General features: G+C 25.4%; 1 protein-coding gene and 1 non-coding gene across 3 annotated transcripts in view; both read left to right on the top strand.

Annotated features, from left to right (window-relative positions):
* LOC107444341 (uncharacterized) overlaps positions 1–13,942 on the top strand; it is a 163,024-nt gene that overhangs the window by 22,363 nt on the left and 126,719 nt on the right. The window lies entirely within an intron of this gene.
* On the top strand, positions 3,793–3,865 carry TRNAA-AGC (transfer RNA alanine (anticodon AGC)). Its single transcript has one exon. It is a non-coding gene; the product is annotated as a tRNA-Ala (tRNA).

Here is a 13,942-nt window from a genome sequence, read left to right as displayed (position 1 = left end):
CAATTTTGTTTCAATTTTCTTCGGTTGTGTTTTGTGTTAACTCTTTTCATTAAATTTTTTTAAAAATAATATTCCAAATTCCTTAATTTCTGCTAATTCATTGCTAATTGCTTAAAATGCTTAAAAAAAATTTTAATAAAATTTATATAAGTGACTTTATTAAACTGCCGTTTCCTCAAATATANATATATATATATCTGTTTTATTAATGTTACTTGTTCTAAATCATTGGATAATGTCCGCTATCTTTTAATTTTAAAACGTTTTACATTTTATTCAGTAATCTGCTACAACTTTTTGGTTGAAAAATAGGAAACTTGCTATTTAATTAAGTCATTGTGCTATATTATGGAACACCTAATTTCTAACTTTACTTTGTAGAACTACAAGCTTGCTTAATTTACTACAGCTGCGCTTTAAACTGCATCGAAATCAATGCACAGATTTTTTAAAATTTTTATTTATAATTCTGCATCAATTTATTTTCTTTGAATTTTTTAAAGTTACTGAAGTTAATAACCAGCGATGCAGAAACATAAAAATTTTGATTTTTTAGTAAAACTCTTTGCCAAAAAGATTATCAATCCAAGAGACTAGAAAAATTTAAAACTGTCATTTCAAAGTACTCCAAAAATATCAAATCCTAGCTCCAAATTTCTTCCAAACACATAAAATTTGCTTTTCTAAACTGTTTCAAAAATTGATTTGGTTCAAAGTACCAAACATCTAATCACATCGCTGATAAGCTCCTCTACTTTTTCCTACTCTGAATGAAAAATCACATTAACCCTTTAACTTACATGAGTGAACTGCTACAATAATGAGTCAACTGCTCATTATTCAAGAACATTAAATTAGACAGATTTAATCTAACAATTAAAAACAAAAAATCGATACACACTGCTTCAGTTCTTAAATGCCTAATAAAGTGTAAAACAAGCCCCCAATGTTATACAAAAATGAATAAAAATGTATCAAACATTTTTTTCTCTAAAAAACAGAGAAAAAAAAATTAATTACAAACGCCACATGTCCTCTTTATATATATTATTGCCCTTTTCCACAGCGCGTTGTCCGTATCACTCAACAATAATTGGGTGTGAAATTAGTCGAATTTGCATTAACGCCAAAATCATTACAGTTATTAAGCTTAATTAAGGAAATAGGAGTCATTTAGTGTCGTCTCAAAATGTCTTTCCTGCGCTTGATTAAGGCGCACATAACGAATTAATTTGCGGAGTTTTTAACTATAAGAGTGGCAACAGTGGATTAATGCGTAATGAAAACCATTGGACTGAGAATTCCAACTTGAAAAGGGAAATCAGCAAAAGGACGAAGACACTTTTTTTCCTTTTCTCTCTTTTTCGGCTGACAACTACATTTTCCTTTTGTTAGTTTATATGGTGTAATTTGCACCATCTGTTTCGATTAAAAAAATAATGTTAGATATAATTATTTGGAATTATCAGAATGGTCGCTGTGGGATTGTGTATCATAAAACATGTAAATCTCCTCCGATAAACAAATTGTTACTGTTTATTCAGTTGAATACTTTTCAAAAAGTTACTGAGAAAAAAAATTGTGATTCAAAAATAACAGATGTTTGAAATCATTTTACTAGAAAATTATTAAATCAAAGGCGATAAAATTAGGTTGCTTGGTAGCCAAACATATAAGACTCAGAAAAACGGTGTCAAAACTTTAAAATAAATGCAAACATTTTACAAAAAATATTAATTCTATGTAAATTAAAGTAACTTAGCGAGCACTTAAGCAATTTAAATATATACATAATATTGTCTTATGATATTTATTTTAAATAAATAAGTGGATAATAAATAATAAATGTATAGATGATAATTTTTTTTTTAAATAAATAGAAAATATTTTCTTTCTCCCTTTTTTTCGGTTGGCAATTACATTTTTCTTTTGTTAGTTTATATGGTGTAATTTGCACACACACACACAAAAAAAAAAAAAAAATGTTAGATATAATTATTTGGAATTATCAAAATAGTAGCTGTGGAATTGTGTTTCATAAAGTATGCAAGTCTCCACCAATAAACGAATTGTCACTGTTTATTCAAATATGAATATTTTTCAAAAGGTTACTAAGAAAAAAAAAATCATAATTTGAAAACATTTTATTCGAAAATTATTAATCCAAATGCGATAGAATTAGGTTGCTTGGTAGCCAAATATATAAGACTCTAAAAAACAAGTGTTAAAACTATGAAATAAATTCAAACATTTTTTTAAAGAACATTAATTCCACGCAAATTTTAATTACTTAACGAGTAACTATACAAATTAAATCTATACATATTTAACTTAAATTATTAAGTGTTTTTTTTTTTTTTTTTTTTTTTTTTTTTTTTTTTTTTTAACGGATGTTTGAAATTGCTGATAATATTTTCAAATTTTCAAATGTTCCGTAAGTTGTTTTTTTGTGATTGAAATAAAATTAAAAGCTTACTTAAAAAAAAAAGGACTACACTGAATTACTTACCTAAAATTTATATTTAAGTACATGTTTTATTGTTTTCAGTTTATCTAAAAATATTTAAACAAAAATCTCCAGTATTTTCAATTCAGCTTAATACTTTTTAGACTAATTATAACCAGCACTCAGTTATTACTCAAGCTGTGAGCCCACTTAAAACGGTATAAAATGAATCAAGCTCATAAGGCAATGGATTACATATTTTCTAATCAGCCTCAAGGTAAATGGGTTCATTGTAGTAGGCCAAAATATAGCACGCTGATTAGAAAATACTACCCTATATATTTTGCAATTAGCCTAGCGCATTACGGCTGCTGTTCGCTAAGGACCGGATGTTCCAATTAGTCTATGACGTGTATTATCATTTATCATGAGTTGGGCATAGGCGTGTATTAGATATATGTAAGTATAAAAGAGCTGTGGGTCTTTTGGGATACAGCTTTCGCCTCCCAATAAGGTTCACCCAGGTCCAATCCCAGCAGTGGTTGCTTGATAAGAATTCGGCTCCCGGCTTGCACCGATCACAGTTTTGACGCAAAATATCATCAGTAGTAGACAAATCATGGGTTAGAATCCCCCTGAAGTCGGGCTAACCGTTGAAGCTTTTCGTGGTTTTCCTTTCCATGTAATGCAAATGGGAATTTGCTCTATCAAAAAGCTTTCCGAGAAGGCTAGTTTGCCGTAATGCTAGATCATGAAATTCTCTTGTCTTCTGAGTTGGGTTCAAAATTACAAGGCTACGGAGATGAACGTTGATAGTCGTAAACTCAAAATTGGGTCGGTTGTTAAACGCAGGTTATAAAATAAATAAATAATTAAGAAAATAAATAAATAAATAATTAAGAAAATAAATAAACAAAAAAATATATATGTATATATATGCATAAAACTTTTCTGCGGCTATAAACTATAAAAACACTAAATTTTTTTTTTTGATCAGAAAAAATTGCATTGCACAGCAATTTTGACCTCAAACAATTAAGCAACGACTAATAATTTAAAACAGCCAATAACGAAGTAATATTTAAAATAAATAGATAATTCCTAAGCCATCAGCTAATTAATGCTGATAAGTATGTGTTTCATTACAAAGTAATTTTGAAAGTAATTCACACACGTTTAGAATGCTTAATCAATCATCATTTAAAGTGGCTTAAATTTCGTTACTAAACACTACGTCAATCACGATGATGTCGTTTCTTCATTTTCCTTTACCTACCTGTTATTCGGGCTTTTTCTCGACCTATTTAATTAGCAATCACACCTGTTCTTACTTTATTGAAAACGAAGGGGGCGTAGCTCAGATGGTAGAGCGCTCGCTTAGCATGCGAGAGGTACCGGGATCGATACCCGGCGCCTCCAATTTTTTAAAAATCTCTCATATCTTTAAAGCTGGTCCTAAATAATTCAAATTATTGGTTCCAAACCTTTTTTCGATTCATCGCCTACTTTGAAAGTTAAATAATCCTCTTAAAAAAGGAAGAAAAAAAAATATAAATAATTTACTAAATAAACAAATATAAATAATTTAGCAAGTATAATTAATAAAACTTTATACCGTTTTATCCTATCTCTTTTTATTTCTTAAGGTAATATGCTAAGAATTTTTTAAACTTATTTTCTTAGATTCTTTATGAGTGTATCATTTATGTGTGTTACATATCTATTAAATACTAATGTTATTTATTTTATCTTTTAAGTGAGATTTAATTTATTAAAAAAAAATCATAATTATTATATATTAAAAACCTACTCTTGATTTCTCTAACTTTTTTAAGATTATCAATTATAAAAGTTCTTGCTGTCATTTATTAGCTATCCAAAACAAATACACTACAACCTTATCAAACTTGTCTCCTTCATAAATAAAGTTTTTTTGTCTTCGCATAAAAACCGAAACTAATGATTAGTATATCAAAAACTGATCGAGAGGACCCCTCCTTTTTTTTTTTACTTCATTCTATTGTTACTTAAACACGTGTCAAAAAAAAGTGAAGTTCTTGAAATGACTTTTGACTTGATGCTTGTTTTTGTGCTGTCAGAAAATATGCTAATAACAAAAATTAAGTTGTACTAATTTTTATAAGTTTTTTTACTGTATTATCTCAACTTCCTGTCACTCAAGTGTAAAGTCGGGCTACTGAAGTAGTCTTTATAGAAAGAGAAAGAGATAGCGGATATTGATAGGAAAGATAAATAGCATTATATAACTTTTCTTTGTATAAGACGTGAAATGTCTTTTTCGAAATCACTTAAAGAAAATAGCAAAATAGTTGCATTTTATAAATATTTGCCAACATTTATATTACAAATCTGAATTTCTATTTGTTCTCTATTATCCGTAACCGCTTTCTGATAGTTATTTCTGAAGTCTAATCGATAATTTCGATTATAACATGTTTTTATACTTATTATTTGACAGTTATATGTAATTATTTTTTGTTAATTAATATTTATTTTAATTTCATATCAGTCAATTTGCTTAATGTGAAAGTTAGAAAGTCGTCTTTTTATAAAATAAAATTTAAAAAAAAATTTTGATATTAACATAAATGATATTTATATTTAAGCTGGTTTGTTTTGTTAAATCTAAAATTTCGTTATCAAAAAACTCTACAAATATTTTGTATGCATATTATACAAATTTGAATTTCAAATTTACATAAAATAAAGTAGTTTGTCTATGTTATTCGCGAAAGCTTTCTCCTAGTTTTTGATGCTTGTTTATCAATCATCGCAAATATTATACATTTTATTATCGATTATTTTAAAATTATATTTAATTTTATTAATTTTATTAAATTAATTTTTAATTTTATTAAATTATATTAATTCTATTTATTATTTTTTTATTCATTTCTGTCAGAAATTTAGTTTTTTGTATTTAATAATTTTATTATAATTAACTTTAATGTTATTAATTTTTATTACGTTATTTTATATGTTTTATTATGCATTCATAGTTTATTGTTGTAAAATGGTAAAAAGTACTGTCACCGTGAGTGCCGACACGTTTAACGTGAAATTCATTTTTGCCGTGAATTATTACAGAACAAAAAATACCGTAAATTTTACAGTAATATCTACTGTAAAAATCACTGAATCACTGTAATTAAATAAATATTACTGCAATAACTACGATGTAAAATTTTATGGATTTTACGTGGAATTTTTTCCAGGACAGAAGCTTTTGAAGCATGCGGATTAGCTTTTAAAGATTTTTTATTCAATTTACGTAGTTTTTATAATAGCATGTAGATAAGGTTATATGTATTTAAAGATCATATAGGGGGAAAAAATGGTTGCTATTGCTGCCTTGGAGTAAACTACGCCCCTTTAAGTTTTAATTCATTTACTTATAAAATAATAAATATTTTTAACATTCACGATTTCTTGGTACAATGGTAAGCTATCCGTATTCTATCTGAGAGATTGGGAATTCCAACCCCATTTTAGACATTTGATTTATATATCTGGATTTTTGATCTAAAAGAGATTGAAAACTATTTAGAATGTTTTGTTCAATATATAAATTATAATTTTTTAATTTAAATTTATTTCTTTACAAAATGTTAACTTTACATTATAACATGAAAAATTATGATTTAATGAATTATGAATGATTATGAAAAATTATGATTAATATTTGTAAAAATTAATTTTTTACAGATGGTTAAATTGGGTGAATTCTTATTTTTGAAAATATTTGGAAAATACTCTTGACTATAAAAAGTAAATAGAATTTAAATAATCTTAATAAATACATTAATCATTTTTACAGATTTCCTCAATATATTTCTATGAAAATACTGTTCAGTCACAAAATTAGATATACAATATTTTTAAAGGAAAAAAATCATCGTTTTTTGTTCCAAAACCTGCAATAACAAAAAAATGAATAAGAAAATAAGCAAAATTTCTATGAACACGAAACGAGAACTTAACTATTTTCCGCCATGAAAACTGAAATTAATCATAAATAACTAAATTTAATTAAAATAATGATACTGAACAACTAAAAACAATTACTTAATTTCATATACCTGCATGAGAATTTTTTTATTTATTTAAGTATTTATATGTTCGCATATTCAGTAAAGTTTGAAAACGCCTAGAGTTGGTCTTAAGATAACATGACTCAATTATTATCATTTATATATTTTAAACAATCATTTTGCTGAGAATTTATTTCAATTTCATATGTTAGATTGTGCGTATTATTTAATTTTTAAGAAATCAAATGTTATCAGGCAATATTTTTAACAATCAAATATTAAAGAGACATATTTCTTTATTTTAAATTTAAAAGAAATAAGAAAATAATTTTTGCATAACTGAGCAATCTTTACAATTTTAATTACTAATTCCTAACTAAAGCAAAAAAAGAAAATTGTATTTGCTAATTTTTCTTTGTTTAAATGTAATGCACAAAACCTTAATTGCATAACAAATGTATCAACATAATAACAAATAGGTCAAAAAATCTTAATTAAAAGAAGGCTGCCATTTTTCTTATCTTTAAACGTATTACATTTTTAATAGAATAAGCATCCTTACATTTTTAATCGCGAAAGAATAATTAAACAAAAAAATAGTTCAGAAAAGGGTATGATAGAGTTAAAAGAGTATTTAAACAAATTATCAAAATATAATCAGCTTAAATAATTTATAAATTAGCATTTATTTTGTTATAGGACTGTCGTAATTATAAAAATGCTTATGTATTACGTAAGCGAGTACATCTAGTTTTTCCAACGTAAGCTCAAATTTTGTTGACAGAAACTACACTCATTAACCAATTTGTTTTAATTTTCTCTTTAATTATCATTATCTAATCATTTTTTTTAAAGTATTATAATTCATTTTAAATACTTTTGGTAGTCTTAAGAAATTTGAAATATGTACTACGATAGTATAAAATAAGATTGTGACTATTTAAATTAATTTCAGCTTTCCACCCCGTTTTAGATTTGTATTCGAAATATTTTTACTATGCAGATTGTCTGTTAGTAAAACGAAAAAGAAATTTCTTAACTCTAAATATTTTTTTTATTGTGCACTATGTTTTTAAACAACTTATTTACATTAATGAAAATGGCATTTTAAATAAACTGAATGGATATTTGAAACAAGTAACCGCTTCTTCGCTACGCCTGATAGAGTGACGAGGGCTCTGTTCAATTTAGGCGATTTTTTTTTGCGTAAATTAATTCTAAAATTTAAGACACGGATTTCTCTACTGTGCTTAACGCAGTCTAGCCGCGTTTGGCACTATGCCAACCAAACGTCAGTGCTAATGAATATCGGATGTTCACGCTATAATCAGGTGTTGTTTCAATGCTTAAATATTCAAAACATCTGTCATTTTATAGTTGAATAATAAAGAAAATTAAAATAAATGTATTTTTTTCGCCTAATTTTTGTTCGGTTCTTACAGCCATGGATAATCAATGTCCGGATAATCAAGATAAAACCATATCCTCTTCTCTTCAACTCGTCAAACACTTTCTTTTATCTCAATACAAAAACCTTATCCGGTATGGAAATATAATTAATTTTTTCTACCTAGATTAATTGTGGAGATAAAAAATAACTAGTTTTTTTTTTATTATTCCCTTTACCTGAAGTAAAGATATAAGGTGCTCGTCGTTCCACGCCAGAGAATTGTTTTCGTTTGATCTGTCTTGACCTTACAGGTTTTTATTTTCCTTTTTTTTTTCTCTTCTAAGAAAGTCAGAAGAGAAAAAAGATATTCTTTGTCAAGCCACTGAATGGGTCGCTATTCAGTGTGCCTGGCGATCATTTGTCAAGGCACCTGGGCGTGTTTTAAGCTGTTAAAAGGAAAAGTAGGCACAGCTGAACTCACCTCATGGCAGTTCAAAATAACCCTTGACCAATGGTCAGTTTCCTGAAGACCTCATATTTGGCATAAATCATATTTTTGACGGCCAACCCTTTCCCATAATTTAACTCTCGCAGCCAATTCTGGTTCACCTGGAGGTTAATATTTGTAGATAATATTAAAAGTTATCCGAATATGTGATTTGACTCCTATATTTATTTCTCATATTTTACTATTTTATCTACAATTTGTATTCTACTATTATATCTACAATTTGTATTCTACTATTATATTCTTCTCTCATATTCTACTATTTTATATTCAGCACATTAATTTATTTTATTTATTTTATTGGAAAAATGATAAAGGAAATAAAAAAATATTTAAATGATAAAAGAAATATTTTTAAATGCTGAAAGAAATATTTAAATGATAAAAGAAATATTTTTAAATGCTAAAAGAAATATTTAAATGATAAAAGAAATATTTGAATGTTAAAAGAAATATTTAAATGATAAAAGAAATATTTAAATGATAAAAAAAAATATTTTAAGATATCGAAATTTGAGATTTGACGCTAACCAGAAGCCACACTACTTTTATGTATTTAATACTTTAATTATAAAGTTTGCTTTTTTCAAAATCTTTGTGAAAGAGATATAACAGATATTAAAAGTAATCGGAATCTCCGATTTTGAAACTAAATAAGTGCGATTCTATTATTTGGTGTATAATATTTTAAAACCAAATTTTGAAAGAAATATTTTAATGATGAAAGAAATATTTAAAAAATATCGGAATTTGACATTTAACGCTGACCAGAAGCCACACTACTGTTTTATATTTAATGCTTTAATTATGAAGTTTACTTAATTTCAAATCTTTGTAAAAAAGGTATAACAGATATTAAAAGTAATCGGAATCTCCGATTTTGAGACTGAACAGGTGCGATTCTATTATTTGGTGTTTAATATTTCAAATTACAAATTTTTTGTAACTTGTTAAAAGTAATGTTACAAAAGCATCAATAGGTACCAGACTCTAAAATTTGAAGCTGAACAACTGTCACGCTGTTATTTTATATTTAATACTTTTAATTCAATTTGTTTTCTTCTAAACTTTAGTAAGAGACACAAGGTTATTATACTCAAATTTTGTTTATAAAATACCTTTAAACAGTTTTTTTTTAATAATATACTGTCATTTTAGGGTGATGTTTTTTCATAAGTTTAACGTTATTATTTAAAAAAATTAGATTCCATAATCATTAAATTGCATCTTGTTTCGAATTCCTGTATGAGATATCGTTGATAAATGACATGCTATTTTCAATTTAATTATTAGAAAAATCTTTCAATTATATGCTATTTGTTTTTTTTAATCAAATGGTAATTGATTTGTATGAGGTGTTAATAATTGAAGTGTATGCAATTTTTTATTATCAAAAGTGCAATGCATGTACTTTTTTAAAATTATTAATACGGAATTAAATTTGGTTAAGTTGTTTGTGAACTTTTGAGTAGATATAACAGTCTCACATAAATGTCACCTTATACGGAGAAGAAAATTCTGATAAAATTTGCCCAATGCAATGGCAATAGTAATGGCATTTCTTGCATTATAATAATAATAATAATAATTCTGGTAATAAGACCAAAAAGTACGGTATTTAAGTCATTCATTTGGTCATATTTCTGTTCGTATAGTAACGGATTACCGGAAATTCTGGTTGCTCATATTACTATACATTTAAAAAATATATAAAATTGAAAAGTAAATTTAACCAGAAAAAATAGTTTTTATGCCTTGTTTTATAGAATCATGGAAAAATTAATAAATTTTACTACGTTTGCAACCAAACAGCATAGTAAGAAAACCATATTTTATTATTTTACTAAAAGTCATTGCTAACGCAATTCGATAAAAATTTCCAATGCTCCAATAGAGCTAAAAACGTGGTAAATTTAACTATATTCTAGCAGTTTTGCCTATATTTTCCCCCCATTAATTTCACAATTTTAATTAAATNATTTTATTATTTTACTAAAAGTCATTGCTAGCGCAATTCGATAAAAATTTCCAATGCTCCCATAGAGCTAAAAACGTGGTAAATTTAACTATATTCTAGCAGTTTTGCCTATATTTTTTTTCCATTAATTTCACAATTTTATTTAAATTAAAAAGTGTTCGAATTGCACATGCGCGTACAACATGAGTTTTACCAAAATTATTTAATATTATTATTTTTTTGCAAAAATTATTCACATATTGTTTTTTTGATGTGCATGAGTGCTTACTACATTTAAACATCGTTATAAAAGTTCTCTATGTTCTAAATGAATTGTTTAATCCATAAATATTTAAATTGCAGCACTAAACACATTTTTATAGCAAAAGGATTTATAGAAAAACGAAAGACAGCTTTATATTATTAATACACTAATAAATATTCGAACTCATAGAAAATGTATTTCTTTAAAATGTCATGTATAAAATATTGACTAAACAATTATGGACATTGTACTTTTTTCTTTTACAAAAACACTTGCGTCAATGTAAGGTCAATGAAAAATAAACATTATTTAGAGATACCAAAATTATCATGCGTTAAAATTTTATTTAGATTTATTTATTATGATTCGTTATATTTTCATTTTTACGTATACATTTTATAAAATTTTTCTCAGTGACAAAAAGTCCTTTTGGTACACTTAAGGTTATAGTAATATTTTTGTATAATAACTCTTTAGCGACGCAAAAAGTTTATGTATCAATATTATTTTCATAGGTTTTGATTGCTCAATGGAAATGTCGTCATACAGGTTTTAAAACTATTTACGATAAATTTTTCTGAAACTTACATCAATGTATGATAGCAAAGAAACATATAGTAAATGTACATAAAATAAACATATTGTAAATATACGTAAAATAAACATATAGTATTACAAAAAATGTTTCCTTTTAGCTCGAAAATGTTACTATAAGCAATCTATCAGATATATATATAATTTTAAGAACTTTCTATGTAAGTTATAGAAAAATAAACATTAAATATTTATACGAAAATTAAGATGCGTTTTTTTTTATCTTCGAAAGTGTTACTATAAATAATCTATGAGATATTAAGTCATTTTACGTTACTGGAAAATAAACATTACAGACCAAAACAAAAATTAGAATATCTCTTTTTTTCTTTCCCCTCAACAATGTTACTATAAGAAATCTATGAAATATTTTTTAAGTCATTTTATATTAATGGAAAATAAACGTTATAGAACAAAACAAAATTGAGATACTTTTTTTTCTTTTCTCTCATCAATGTTACTATAAATAACCTATGAAAAATTTTTTAACTCTTAAATCAATGTACGTTATTGTTAAATAAACATTATATAGTAATACGAATAGTTTTTTTTCAAATGAAGCACTTTCTAAACTTAAATAATTCCAAACTCAATAAAACTAAAGTCATCGAAAAATAAACATTAAATAACGATATGTCTTTTATTCCTAACCATTTCTCTCCCCCCCCCCTTTTTTTTTTTACCTCTTTTTCTTTTCAAAGAGGCAACACGGAGTGGCAGCGGAAAAAAAATATGTGACGCTCCTTATTTTTTTTACTCCCTCTTTCTCTCTTTTATTTCGTTTCAAAACTCTAAAAAGCTTTTCTGAGGTGGTCAGTTCTTGTGGACGAAGGAAAAGTTCAAAGGTCAAACCTACTTTCTTTCTATTTACTTCATATACGATTTCTAATTCATTTTTTTATTTTAACATTTTTTTTCCATCTAAGTAAAATGATGAAATCAAAAAAGATCCAACTTAATTTTAATTCGGATAAAATAATTTTTATATGACATTATCATTTAAGGGTGCAGTAGAATCTCGATTTTCCGTTTGCTGTTGGAAAAGAGGAAGCGGAAAATCAAAATCGTCGAGAAATCAGTACACCTTTTCAAACCGATTTTTTAATTGTATAAACATTGAACAGCGATTTAAATTATTTAAAATAACTAGCAATATAATAATGTCTAAAAAACACTTACTTGCTTCGTATTTTGGATCAAAAATAAAAATAATACAATATCACAAAAAATGTAAAAGTTTTTTTTTCTTTTTAAACAGAAAATTAATTTAATTGAATTGAATTCGTTCTTCAGTTGTTTTAAACTATACTAATAAATAATAAAATATTATTAGAGTATTATTGTTTAAAAAATATTTTACATAAGCATATTGGTAATCAGCTTGCTTATACTTCAATAAGGGAGAAGCCACAAAAAATTTCTCCAAATTATTTAGCTATATTTTAATAGCCTTTTATTAATAAAATGGAATACTTATAAATGTATATAAAATATCTTTTTCTAAATAGTTCTTTTTCTCTCTTTTTTTTTTCTTTTGATGCTCATCACACTATTGTATTGGCATATTTTTATTTGGTTGCATTGATACAAAATTAGAAAGCACTATTTTGCGGATATAATCGTGTGAGCTGACGACAAGATTACAACTTCTCGTTTTTTGTGTTCAGGCTTTTTTTTTTCCAGTGATTTTTTTATTTTAAAGCATTTTTTTCCACTTTTTCCTTTTGAATTTTTATTTTTGTATTTTTATCTTATAATATGGGTTCTACTTATTAGCAGCTCATGCGCAGCTAATAAAACTTAATAAATCTTAAATTCTTAATTTTTCTTTGAAAGTTTCAATATATATATATATATATTATTAAGTTAAAAAATTAGAAAATATGGAAAATAATAAAGATTAATGACAAGCGAAGAATAAAAATTATTAAAATGAAATTATTTTTTAAAAATATTTCGAAATTGTTTTATTTAGCTAAAAAAAAAGTAGGAAATCCGCAAAACAAAATAAAGAAAAGATATAACCTCTTCATCAGCTCACACGATTATATACTCAAAAAGAAGTGCTTTCTAATATTGTATTGATATAGCCAAATCAAAATATATCAATACAGTAGTGTGAGGAGCATTTAAAAGAATTGAAACGAAAATAGAACACATTAAGTAAAAAATATATACGAAATAAAACATATTAAGCAAAAATCATAATAAGCATAATAATAAATCTTATTAATTTTCTTAGCTTTTTTTCTTTTTCATTTTTGTCTTTATTGAACTATGTATATATATATATATATATCAAAATGCTTTTAAAATGCCATATAAACTTTATTAAGTTTTACAATTTTATCGAAAATAAATACCGTGATTTCTATAAAATTTTGCGATTATGCATCAGAATAGCTATCTTTTTTCAGGTCCACCTTTGCTTGATCACTTTTTTTTCCTTTCCTAAGAAACTCGAAGTGAGGGGCAAAAGCATTTAACCCTACAACTCTTCATAAATTTATGATAACTTATGAAAATTTGGTTTTAATTCAAAACTGTCATACAAATTACATTAAAACAGCTTTAAAAAAATAAATAATGTCAGATAAAAATTCAAAGATTCTATAATCTTGGAGAATCAAAAATAATTTATTAATTTATTTAAATTTCCTTTTTAAAGGAGATTTAAAAAAAAAAAAAAAAAAAAAAAAAAAAAAAAAAAAAAAAAAAAAAAAAAAAAAA

Source organism: Parasteatoda tepidariorum, chromosome 6 (genome assembly GCF_043381705.1).
Source record: "Parasteatoda tepidariorum isolate YZ-2023 chromosome 6, CAS_Ptep_4.0, whole genome shotgun sequence".
Classification (NCBI taxonomy): domain Eukaryota; kingdom Metazoa; phylum Arthropoda; class Arachnida; order Araneae; family Theridiidae; genus Parasteatoda; species Parasteatoda tepidariorum.
This window is presented reverse-complemented; position numbering and strand designations above follow the sequence as displayed.